The 13,397-nt window shown below is 45.7% G+C and overlaps 1 protein-coding gene across 4 annotated transcripts in view; it reads right to left on the reverse strand.

The window, feature by feature from the left end:
- CENPK (centromere protein K) overlaps positions 1-13,397 on the reverse strand; it is a 1,342,106-nt gene that overhangs the window by 465,560 nt on the left and 863,149 nt on the right. The window lies entirely within an intron of this gene.

Below are 13,397 nucleotides of genomic sequence, written 5' to 3' on the forward strand. Positions count from 1 at the left end.
TGCTAGCAGCATTCACAAGATATGCCCAAAAAGAGGCTGTACTGAGAGCAGCGAGTCAGAAGGAACCAATACTATACAATGGTCAACGGATTGAGCTATACCAGGACCTATCCAATAGCACCCTTCTTAAACAACGACAAATGGGTCCAGTAATTACAAAACTACAAGTACAAGTAGACATTTCCATTCGGGCTGCTATTCCAGTGGGCCGGAACGCAGAAGCGGATAACTACATTGCAAGAAGGGGCGGACATCCTACACATCGAATTGGAACAGGACCAAGGGATGGCCAATTCAGAGAAATCGCCGGAAGCAGGAAACGGAAGACCCAGGCCGTGGGAATGGACAGTCGTGGGAGAGGGGAGGAGGAGAAGGCCTGCACCACGAGGGCCCACCTGGAAGGGAAGGGGTAAAGAGACGGCAACGACAGAGAGGGCGGAGACAGATGGGGTCTAACCCGAAGTGAGTACATGGAAAACAGGGTGGTGGACAAAAAGGCATACAAAGAGGGTAGGAGGAGTGAGGAGCAACATCATGGGATTAGCAAAGGCGAAGAATCCTGAGGGGAGGGGGGTGACGGGAAAACCTAGAGATAGGGACTTCAGGGATGGGAAGTGGGGAAAGGGAGAAGGGGTAGGGGAGGGAGGGGGGAAAGGGAGAAGGGGTAGGGGAGGGAGGGGGGAAAGGGAGAAGGCGTAGGGGAGGGAGGGGTATAAAAGGGTGCTACCCAGGGAACAAAGCGGTCAATGAAAATGGGAGTCAGGGTTGGAGATCGAGATAAGGGCTGAAGGGAAACAGAGGGGGGGGGGGGGACCACACTGAGCAGGGGAGAGCGAGAAATAAATATTCAAGTGGGTGACCCATAATGTGAGGGGCCTCAACACCCTGCTGAAGAGGAAAAAACTTGAGCTATTCACAAGAAGAGAAAGACCGGATTTCTTGGGGTTACAAGAAACACACTTATTGCACAAGGACCAAAACTGGCTCAGGTTAAGGGGATTTGACTAAATACTCCAGGCTTCAGGGGCGACAAAATCGGGAGGGGTGGCATTGGCTATTAGAAACACAGCAAATTTCAGGGTTGAGGAGACGACAACGGACAAAGAAGGCAGACATATCATTGTAAAAGGCAGGATGGGAGAGGGAATATATACGATAGCGGTCATCTACGCCCCCAACTCAGGACAGGAAGCTTTCCTGCAGAGCATCCTAGGGAAGTTCGAGGACCATGCAAGGGGTCAAATGATCTTAATTGGTGACCTGACCATAGCCTGGGATAGAGTTAAAGATAGATAAGGGAACAAAAGCACAGTAGGGGGAGCAGTGGCCTCGGCAGAGCTGAGGGACAGAATGTCTAGCATGGGTCTGAGAGATGTTTGGAGGGGATTAAAAGGGAGCGGGGAAGGGTATACCTTCCTCTCAGAGGTCCATGGGGCGCAGTCAAGGATATACTACATATTGGTCTCAGCAAACCTGGTGGGAAGGGTTAAGGAAATAGAGGCAGGCCCCATGGGAATAGCGGACCATAAAATAGTTATGCAACTGGAATTGGGGAATAGGAAGAGGGGGATATGGGGATGGAAATACCCAAATTCCTTGATGAGGGATCCCGTAATCAGAGAAGAAATGGAGGGAGAAAGGAGATTCTTCTTCGAGATTAACAAAAGGAGGGATATGGGTGAAGACGTCAGGTGGGACGCGTTTAAAGCCACTATGAGGGGGGAAATCATAGCAGCCAGGGTACAGAGGGACAAGCAATTCCAGGCTCTAGAGATACAGTTGGAAACAGATGTGGAGGGTGCAAGGAAAAAAGTGACGGAAATACCCAATAGAAGCAACCAGAGGGAATATAGAAGAGCAATAGGTGAACTGGGGAACCTACGAACCAAGCAGATGGAACCCTACTATTTGTAAGACAAAAATTCTACGCAAAAGCAAACAAGGCGGACGCTCTACTAGCGTGTCTCCTTTGGGGGGCGATATCGAGGAATGTGATCACAGCCTTACATACAGAAACAGGAGAAAGAGCCACGCGAACAGAAGACATCCAAGAAATTATGGCCAAATTCTACGAGACACTATACACATCACAAAACCCCCGAGCTCATGGCCAAGATGAGTTCCTGGAAAGGATCTCACTAAACAAAATAAGTAGGGAAGTCCAGGATATATACACCAACAGAAAACTGAGGACAAGGTGAGGGGAGTCATTGGGAAACTGCTGTCGGGTAAGTCCCCATGCACAGATTGCTATGCAGCATCATTTTACTAAACTTTCTCAGGGATATTGGTGCCACAACTGACCCATCTCTTTAATTCTTTTAAGGATAAAGGACAAATAGCCCCATCCATGCAAGAAGCCAAAATCACCCTGATTCTGAAACCAGATTAGGATCCCATGGAAAGATCGTCTTATAGACCAATCGCGCTTATTAATGTGGACCCTAAAATCAACAAATAGATTAGAGGGGCTTCTGCCGGACCTGATACATAAGTATCAGGTGGGATTTATTAAAGGCAAATAAACAGCGGATAATATAAGGAGGGTTGTACATCTCCTGGTGAAAGCAGAAGAAATGAATACTCCAGTGGTCCTACTATCATTAGACGCCGAAAAAGCTTTTCACCGGGTGGAGTGGTCATTTCTATTTAAGGTCATAGAAAGGATGGGTCTCGGAGGCGACTCTTTACAAATGGTGAAGGCTAATTATGAGGTGCCCCCAAGAACAGGTAGTAGTGAACGGCATCGTGCCCATTCAAACTACAAAGGGGCACAAAACAGGGCTGCCCCCTTACCCCCCTTCTATATGCAATATACTTAGAACCCCTACTTCAGGCAATACGAGAGAATGACGACATCCAGGGTATCCCAGTTGGGGGCAGACAGAACAACGTGGCGGCATTCGCCGACAATATGCTGCTCACCCTCACCAACCCATCTGAATCAAGCAGAATGAGTAGGGCACTACTCGAGGAATTTGGGAAGGCGTTCGAGCTACGCATTAATATGGGTCCGAGCTAATGAATCTGACACTGGGAAATGAGGAGAGAGACGAGCTTAAAATGACAACGCCATTTGCATGGCAGCCCGGGGGGGATCACATACCTGGGAGTGAAGATAACTCTGGCACTCACAGGGTGGTATGCCGCAAACTACCCTCCCCTCTTCAAGGCTATAAAGAAGGACCTCCATAGGTGGCGGAACCATCAGATCTCCTGGTTTGGGAGAATGGCGGCAATAAAAATGGTCATATTACCACGGTTGCTCTACCTGTTCCAGGCTATTCCCCAGGTAGTCCCGGCAAGCTTCTTCCGGGAACAACGAACCCTAACAAATGAATTTGTATGGAAGGGAAAAAGAGCAAGGGTGAGTGGGCACCAACTCACAGCCCCAAGGAGAGAAGGGGGTCTGGCACTTCCCAACTTCCGACAATATTACAAGGCAACCCAGCTAAGGGTAATCAGGGAATGGCTCCACGAGGGGAAAGAGAAACACTGGGTCAAAATGGACAGGGCGGTAACAAAGCATAACCTATGGGAGGTATTATGGTTACCAAAGCAACACCGACCAAAACACATGTACGAAAGCTCCATCACCAAACTAGTTGCGGACAATTGAGATAGGTTGGTTAAACAAAGGGAAATCACCTCATTCCCGTACCCTCTAAACCCATATTTAACAACGCAGACTTCACGCCAGGACTAGAGAGGGGCACCTTTAGGAAATGGCAGGACGGAGGTTGTCAGAGGATGTGAGACATGTTCATAGGAAGGAGATAATTGTCTTCACAGCCTGTAAAAGAGATTTTGCAATAGGGGAGGGGGGAAAGAATGCAGTATTCCCAACTACGCCACTGGCTTCTACATCCCCTAAACAAAGAAGCAGCCACTAGGCTGCCGGCTCCATTTGAGAAATTCCTAATGACAAATGATGGCTCCAGGGGGTTGATTTCACAACTATACAAGATACTAGATGAGGCCACCTGAAGACAAAGTTGGGCTTTCATGGGCAGATGGCAACAAATTCTGGGCAGGGACATAGAGAAGTGGGGGTGGGATAAACTATGGAGAAAAATCCCCAAGCTAGCTACAGCCACTCAAACTCAGGAGGCATGGTATAAAATACTCTACGGTTGGCATTAACACCAGCCCGCCTGCACAGGAAATACCCAGGGACATCGGGGGAGTGCTGGAGAGAGTGCGGGAAAGAGGGCACAGCTGAACATATATGGTGGAGATGCCCAAGGACAGAACCTTTTTGGAAGCAAATCCAAAAGGCACAGGACCAGGCATTTGGAACAGCGGGAAGCAGGCCCCCGGAATGGACCATATTGGGCCATAGGAGTGCAGAAGCAGCGGGAGAATCTAGGGCCAGAGAGAGAGCACGGGCGATGCTCACTATAGCAGGTATGACAATCATCGCCCAGAAATGAAAAAGCTCGACCATAACGACATTCCAGGAATGGCTGCGCAAAATGTGGGAAATAGTCGCAATGGAATGGGCAACATATACGGTGCAGAACTTCGCAAGTGAGTGGGGGAAATCCTGACCTTTCTCAGGGCCGACTACAGGATTGGGTGGCGCCCGCAACGCCTTAGACTACTGGACTTACAATGAGCCTTTGGAAATAGATTGATTCAAAATGGAACGCAAAAGAACCTGTGGCAGCATCCAGGGGGAGGGGAGAGTGAAAGGTGTGGGGAGGGGGGCGTTTGGGGTTTATTGTTATGTTGGAAAACTCAATAAAGAGAAGTAGAAGAAAAAAAAAGATAAGCGACAGTGGCGCAGTAGTGGTTTCCTGATACTACATATATCCACCAATCGTCCATGTTTTCATTGAGTGGCGCAAACCTTTCCAAGGCCACTTTTCTTTCTAATCTTAAGTCTGGGCATTCTGTCACAATATGTCGCAGTGATTCTTTTTCTTTATTACAGACTCAACATAGGTTGTTAAACGTGTTTTCATCATGTTTTTAAAAAGCAGCTCTTTTGTGGGTAACAAGGTGTTAGGGAGAATTCTCTGTATAGGCTAATTTCCCAAACCTAGTGAGTCCCCGAGCAGCTTTGCTGGATTTTTGGGGTTTATTTTTTTCTCCTGCTAAAAGTGAGACTCTTTTTCTCCCACTCTTAGACATGATTTGAGATATCCTTGGACTTTGTAATGTGTTTTATGGGCTATGGGATCTTTCACTCCATAGGGTTTCATGTGTTTTTGGTAAGTGTCTTACACAGCACCCTCAGTGCAGTAACACAGGGGTGTCATAGTGACCCCCAAACAGACTCCATACTCTGGGACTGACTACTGTCTCCCAGGGCATGTAAAGTCACCATTGACTTTACTAGTCTTAAATTGTGAACAGAACCAGTACAAACCATCATATTGTGGAAGTACTGGTAGGGGTTTTTAGATTGCCCCTGGGTCTGTTTTTCGAGGGGGCACTGTGCAGTCCCCCATCGTCGAGTTTCTGGCTGGTGGCAGTGGTAACCACGCGAAATATTCCACCGGAATATTTCCTATGGGATTTTCCCATTCATTTTAAACGCACCACTTTTTTGGTGCAATGTTAAAGATACCGCCGGGTTATTTATTTAATATTTATTCCCCGGTTGGGTCTTTTTGCCAGGACTCGGTTTTAAAATGGCGTTTGTGTTCGCCTCTGTAACTCCAACCCAAGTCGAGCCCTTTGTTCCACTTTTGGCGGGCTTCTGCACAGAAGCCACCAAAAGTGGTGCCACTCTGTCTGGGTCTACAGGATGTGTGGGGGGGGGGGGTTTAGGCACCCTGGACTGAGTTGTCTCGGCAACTCAAGTCGCACTCTTGTGTGATTGGCCCAGTGGTGAGCCGCCCGGCTCACCACTTAGCATGTTTTAGTGACAGCTAGGACTGATGAATGAGGGTTTTCTGCATAAAAGCAGGGCTTTGGGGACTGGTACTTCAGAAGTCGCCACAGAACCAAAGAATCCGAAGAGGGAGAAGCTGAGCCGACCTGCAACAACACCACCGGTGGAGCCCTGCTGAACCGCCTCACCACTTCCCGACGACAGAGAAGATCTTCATCCCGGAGAGTCTTCTTCCTCTGAACTGGTGGGGATAACCAGTTCGCCCTCTTTCCACCTTCCTGGATTGTCTCGTGGTCGAATCGCGCGTGCCAAGCTCCCCGGCGGCCGGATAGCCGCGCTTCACCACTACCGCGAAATTAACCAGGAAACTCTGCGGCTGGTTTCTTCCCTGGCAGTGCAACGACCTCCAGCTTTCCTCCACGTCGAGATCTTCTCTTCCCCTGGATGAAGCACCGACTTGCACCCGCTGCCAGGAACAACTGCCCCCGCTGGAGCTTTCTCACCACTTCAGGTACTGTGTCCCGCCTGGTCTCCCTTGCAACAGACTGTTCAAGGTGTCCCGTAAATCCTTGACTCTCTATCCTGGGGTGACCTGGGACCTGTTAACTAACTTTCTCTGAACTGATCCAACTCTTTTTGAACTATCTGCAAAGACTTTTAAAGTATAATTCAACTGTGTGATCTTGGACACATTCCGCCTTGCTCTCTCCAAGAGTGGGCCTGGCCTATGAACTTTCTTGCTCTACAGTAGACTCTGCCTTTCCTGACTTGCTGTGGTTCTTTTAAAAGTGTTGGTATTGTGTGCTTTCCTAATTCTGCCTTTTCCCTCCCTTTTTTAACTAACTTATTGGAGTGCCATCTTAGGTTAAGCGCTCACCTCTGTCTGCAAATAAGTGGTGTTTTAACTAAGACTTGTTCAATAAGTAATCAGGGATGTATATATATTGATAGTGACTGTGTTTGAACTTGCTTGCCATATTGGTGTTAGTGTATTTTACAAGTGTGTTTTTAAATAAATAATGATATACTTTTATACCAAAGCTCTGGTCAGTGTTTGCTTATGCTACTGTATCTGTGTACCTATTTTGTATACTCTATATACTGTCTAACTCTTCTTGAGAGAAGTCTGGCTGCTCAGCCACAGCTACCAGGTAAATCTGGGTGGTACAGACTGCTACCAATTGGGTTTACTGCCAACACCTGTAGCCCTAAGCCTTTTGCAGTGGTCCCTAAGGGAACTGCACAGGTTTCTGCCTAACACAAGTTTAGACGCAATCGTAGAAACTAGTCACTATGGTATCTTGATGGAAATTGTCGCAGATACTTTGTAACACAATTTACTGAGTGAACATCTCCAGATGTTAATAAACAAGATTTTAAATTTGAAGGAATTTGCATGGTTGCTATCCAATCGCACTGAATATCCTTCTTTTTTACTGCACATCGATTGTGGTGCAAGAGATCTACAGAGGCAACGACATGCGTCAAGTTTTTTAAAAATGTTTGCCTCCCAGACTTTTTATAATCCTTGATAAGGACATGCAGGCAGTTCTTTCAGAATCGCAAATTTGACAGCATTATTGGGCAACGTCATATTTCGATATAGGGCTAGAGATTTCCACAAAACTATAGCCCACAATGATTGCAGGACTAGCTCATATCTGATCGCAGCAATTGCTACATTTTGTGTAAAGTGGCGGAATTTACGCCACAATTTAGCTTCAAGCTGGTTCCATATGTTAGTATTAATGTTTCAGCCTGCTTCTCTACCGAAGGTAATTGCTGGTACCACTTTCTGGCATTAGAATTGGATCACTGGGAGCAAGATGAATTTACCATATTTATAATGTAGCTTGGATCCTTGAAGAGGAAGATACGTCATTTTTGCCATCAAGTCTTTCATCCACTCATACTCTCTTATTGACGTGTTGAATATTATCCCCAGGTATCCGAGGGATTCTGTTCGTTCAAGACTTTCTCCTGAGGGTAGCCATTTAAAGTTTTTCCCCTCGCTTCCCCAACTGGGGTCGGAGGACAATCATTTTTGTTTTCTTGGTATTAATCTCCATGTTGTTTGCTTTTAAGTATTCAACCAGTTTAGCAATTAATCGTTGCAAGGCGATTTGTGTAACGTCCATTAGTACCACATCATCAGCATATGTGGCCCAGCTAATGTGGTGGCCGTTGATATTTGGTGGAAAGGCATTACATTTCGACAGCGCATCCGGCATATCTTAAATATATCATTTGAACAGTAAGGCTGCCAAGGGGAAGCCTTGCTTGACGCCTCGATGAATCTTCATTTCCTTTGATAGTTCACCATTGACATTCAACCGGATTTTTATTGATGTATTGGAATTAAGCTGGATTACCATTTGCAGCAGGTCAGCTGGGCATTCCAATTTTTATCGATGTATTCAATAGATGTGCACTATCAAAGGCCTGACGTAGACCTACGAACGCCAGGAATAAGGGCCTTTTTTATACTTAATGGCCTCCAGTTTCAGAAAGTTTAATAATGTAAGATTTCATTCCACTCCAAAGCCGCGCGTGAAGCCTGTCTGACGTTCGTCCATCTTCTTCATGTCAATAGCCCATTGTGACAGCGGTTTCTGTAACTGGCCCGCAAAAATCTTCCTAATTACATCCAACAGGGCAATCGGCCGGGTCAGCACGATCCATTTATTTGTATATAGGCACAACTACCGCTGATTGCCATGCAGAGGGGATTTTCCTTTCAGACGTTTTCATCTGGAACAATCGTTCAATAAAAGCTGCCCACAAGGTTATGTTTTTCTTAAGTATCAGGCTGGTCAACCCATCGGGACCTTGCGCCCCAGAGTTCTTATGTTTGCTGAGCAACTCCTCGATCTCTGTTGAGCTATATCTGAAATTCCAGGGGACGGAGTTGTCAATATACTGCCCCGGTTAATAAATTGTGGTGGATTTGAATACTTTTGAAAAGTGCTGTATCCAAGTGTTTTCACGTCCACCCTTTGTCATGTTGGCCGTCTGGAAACTAGGGCCGTTGTTGATAATGGCCCATGTTTCGCGGCTTTTACGAGATAGAATCAATCTTATCATTTCAGCTTGTTCTTGATCTCTGTATCTCTTGAATGTCGTCAACCAATTTCGATGTCAATTTTGAAGTTGCTTCTTGGTGTTTTTCTTTTGTCATTGCCGATTGGCAAGATTGCCTAAGAAGCTTTAGATTGGTATGTAGTTTGCGCTTCCTCTCAGCTATATCCTTACTGAAAGGATGTTTATGTATGTGGAGCATTACACCACTCCTTTGGCGGATCGAGGCAAATTGTATCAGTAGTGGCGGATACACAACAGAGGTTTCGGCACACATGTAATTGTTACTTAATTTTCCAGTAAGGTCAACGATTGCGGCTGGCTTTATGGTCATCCGATTTAGGCCTTGATTTATCACAAGCGGCACATTGTAACGCTCACTTCTTTGTGTTATTAATGAGGACCAACGTAGGTTGACGCCATCATGGTCACTATGGTCTACGATTTATGATCTTCAGGCTCTTAACCGTTTCTACGAGGTCTCTGGATGCCCATATGTAGTCTAACGTTTTGGTAGACTGGTTTTTTTGCCAAGTTGTGCAATCTGGTGTATCTCTGTGTGTTCGACCGTTCATCATCACAGTTTCTACCAGCTAGCTCAATGGCCCATTTCTTTGCACGACTTTCATAGAGTCATGATTTAGATCTTGTAAATGACCGCTTGAAGTAACAAATGAATGGTTAAGATCTCCACATATTATTATGGAAATCTTCTGTTAGTTTAACATAACGTCATCAATTATTGAGATGACTGTTATGAAGGTGTTTGAAGCAATCTTTTCCGGGTTCCAATAAACGTTCACAACAAGTAGGAACTCATCCTGAGCGTATGAGAAATTTGTATAATTGTTTCTTGAACAAAGGAATTAGGTTGCAATAGTTTTACAACATTCCATCCCTGCACGTCCTTGATTAAAGTGATTAAGCCAGAGAATGGGCGGCCGGTCGCGTTTTACAATGGAGGAGTAAAGTTCATTGAAAATCCTTCACATACTGGTCTAGTTCTTATCCATCTTGGAGACACATTATGGTGTGATCTTCCTTGTTCAACTCATTATTTTGGAACAGGTGCAGAAACCCACGCATGTTCCAAGATATTAGTTAACACTCCTCCACTTGTCTTTGCTCTTTGGCCTATCTATGGTTTCTTTGTGAGAAATTGTGAGTTTCTGTTTTCCGCTGTACGTTATCTTGTAATTGATGCTTTGCGTCAGAGATATCTTTGCCTGTTCCGAAATACCTCTGCACATAGACTCGTGGGCTTTCGTTTTCCGTGTTCGAATCCAGCCAATGATGTTTACCAGGCAGAGATGTCTTGGATGAGTGCACTGCCGGGTCAACGTATTCTGTCAGTTCATAGCCAAAAGTTAACAACTCCTCTGTTGCATTTCTGAGGGTTGATACAACCAACTGGGAATGCACGTGTAATACAACCCAGTCGTAGCGTTTCTCAAACATGTATTCAATGATCTTAATGTCTTCCGATTCAATGGTTCTGAGAGAAGGCACATAACTAAAGAGTTTTATAACATTTCTTTGGTTTAAGTTGGCTCCTTCATTGTCCTGTAAGATATATTCAAGCTGGATTTTTTTTATGTTTCTTGCACTCTCGGCCCAAGATTTTGCTGCAGGTTTGTTGGAATTCCACACACTTTTCTCTACATGAGCAGTTGTGAATTTCGGATTTAATTTCACACTTGGTGGTGTATATTGCTTTGAAGATCGAGTTGGAACTTTTGCATTATTCGACTGTATTGAGCTTGTTCCAATGAGCTTCTGAGAGTCGCAGGCTTCATCATATCATTAGACCTTAACGTGCTAGAGCCATTTGTGACAACTATTGCTGAGACATCTCTAGTTGACTCACATTCCGATCTGTCATCGGCTTTGTCATTGGCGCTGATATCAGAGCAGCTTTGTGTATCTTCATCTTCGATAGAAAATGTGGAGGGATTCGCCAGATCTTCAGAAGGGAAAGATTCAGGACCATCTTGGTCCTCGTCTTCGAGTCGAGGACGTTTGGTTTTGGCCAGAGTCACAATTTCTTCTCCCGTCTTTGATGGCATCTCAGCAGAAGCTTGTCTATCAAGATGTTTGAACATGGCAAAAGGTGGTGGAGTTGTTAAGTTTCTAATAAACGCCTTAGCAGTATTAGACTTTGGCTTGCCCACCTTTACTGCTCTCAGATCAATCATTTTAACATTGCATGATTGTATACTTTTCTCATTTTTTTTTCCCTTTTCTTTTTTTCCAGCTGGTACAGAAGGTTTGTCTACTGAAAAAATTACAAAAATTCAATTTTTGACATTACTTTCAGCATTGATGTTGAGGGGTCTAGAGGTTATTGACGCGCTCGGTGCAACACTAGTAAATATAAAGCTTGCAGGGATGTTATTTCCGTTATTTTCAGAGTTCCTTTGATTACTGGTGTTATCCAACTCTTCAACAATTTTTGTTGCACCTGTTAATGGCACGTCTTTGCTCGTTACATTAGGTGATGAAACTTTCTTTGCATCAGTATTTTCCAAGGGCACCTCTAATCTCTCAGAAGCCTAACAGCTGGCATAGGGCCAAGCGGTAATATGTCAAATACTAGCACTGATGATGTCATACGTGTTGAGTTGCTTGAGCATTTCATAGCGTTGACAGATGCTAGGGGCTGATGGAGGTGATGGCGCATCCACTTAGTGGATTCAAGCACTGCTTCCATTAATTCATTGTTTTGGACCAACTAATTTCTAGTAATATCACTCAGTCGGTTTTGCCATTTAGCCTAAGTTTCGGCTTCCCAATCTAGTCGGTTGTTGAGATGAGATGTCAAAGTCTTGAGTGCGCTAATTTTGGTGTTTACCACCGCCAACAGCGCATTTTGATGATCCTTTATTGACTCATGTAGCACTTCATGTAGTTTCACAAACGGAATGAGTGCAGTCGAAGAAGCAGCCAGCACATTGTTATAAATTTGAATGCCAGCTGCTACTGACAAGTGCTGTTTGTTTTCAATATCTTTCTCCGACTCATTTGAAGGCATTCCATTGTGGTGATCAGTATCAAGGTCTTCATTCAGGACAATGGTTTCATGTAGATCCATATTGATTTGCGACGTCCTTCGTTGTTTTAGTTCTGTCGGCGTAAGAGGATTTCTGGTTTTCGGAGTACTAGTTAGTTCTGCTTGATTACACTGCAGTGTGTTATCTACCGGTCGTCTGGTGTTTGCCTCTGCCGCTCCACGAGTAATCAAAGGAGAACAGTCACTAGCCAGGGTAGCGTCATAAGTATCTGTGCGATGAGAAAAGGGGTTCGCTGCTGCATGTTATCGAAGACTTGATGTTTAGGAAATCTGCTCGCAGCCGCACCGCTAATCTGGCATCTCTTGCAGCGTGGCCGGTAAAGTGGAATCCGAGGAGACCAACCCCAGGACCATTTGCTCCAGTTATGGTCTTTGAGCTCCGACAGTCATTAGTGTCACTAGTGCTGGCTTCGATGTTACGGGGAAGTTGGTCACTACACTCGGAGAAGGAAGTCATTGAGTGCACTGCAGCTGCAACTTTAGAGGTGACGGTTTTGGGGGTCATACATTTTGTTTGCTTAAAAATAAAGTCTCCAACTAACGTCCCAGATACTTAAACTTCATTTGGGATGCCAGCATGGGTAATTTTATGACCCACTCTCGGTGTCCTGGGTGCGTCGATTGTGCCGGACTTGTGCACAAGGAAACCTGCTACGGGAGATCGTTACTTTGTTTGGCAAGATCTTGGTCTTGATTTTGTGAAAGGACCCTCTTGCCATTACTAAAAGGACAAGATTCTGCTGTTTTATCGGGTGGGTAAATGCCGTCGCAAGCGCTCTTTGAGCAAACCGGCGAGTCTACGTATTTGCTAGACTCTAGCAATTCGGCATTGGTTGGTTCCACCCAGGGGAGTTGCTAGGTCTGGAAAAGACCCGGGGCTAAGCTGATGTGAGAACTGTTGGGACTGGGGGCTAGCTAGTCTTTTGGCTGTAGCTCCTGAGATTCTATCCGGGGCTACAACCAAAAGATCAGGGGCTATAGCCCCCTTAGCCCCCCCCTAGCAACGCCCCTGGTTCCACCGTTGTATGATCGAACACTCCGGAGCAGGTGGAGGCCAGTTCAGGAGAGGCCGTCCCGCTCTCCAAGTTAAGCGGTATAACATTGTCGCGTATGTTGGAACATGTTTCTTTGACCGTTCTAGAAGTATGGCAATACTCGTGGCTCGCCGATGTTGATGGCGTTTTTCTTATGGACAGCTCACCCTCCCCCAAGTTCCGTTTTAACGGACTGGACAGGGATGGCTGTGACAATGTTTTCGCAGCAATTACGTTATTGATGCTGATAGTCGCGGCGCAAGGGCTCTCACCTCCGATAGCTGCGACGGACATCTTCCGTTGCTGTAGCTGGAGCTTCTGGAGGGTTAGGGAGCCGGCATCGCTAGTCTGTCTCCACGTTCTTTGTCGGGTG

This window comes from Ambystoma mexicanum, chromosome 6p (assembly GCF_040938575.1).
Source record: "Ambystoma mexicanum isolate Mex_15411 chromosome 6p, UKY_AmexF1_1, whole genome shotgun sequence".
NCBI lineage: Eukaryota > Metazoa > Chordata > Amphibia > Caudata > Ambystomatidae > Ambystoma > Ambystoma mexicanum.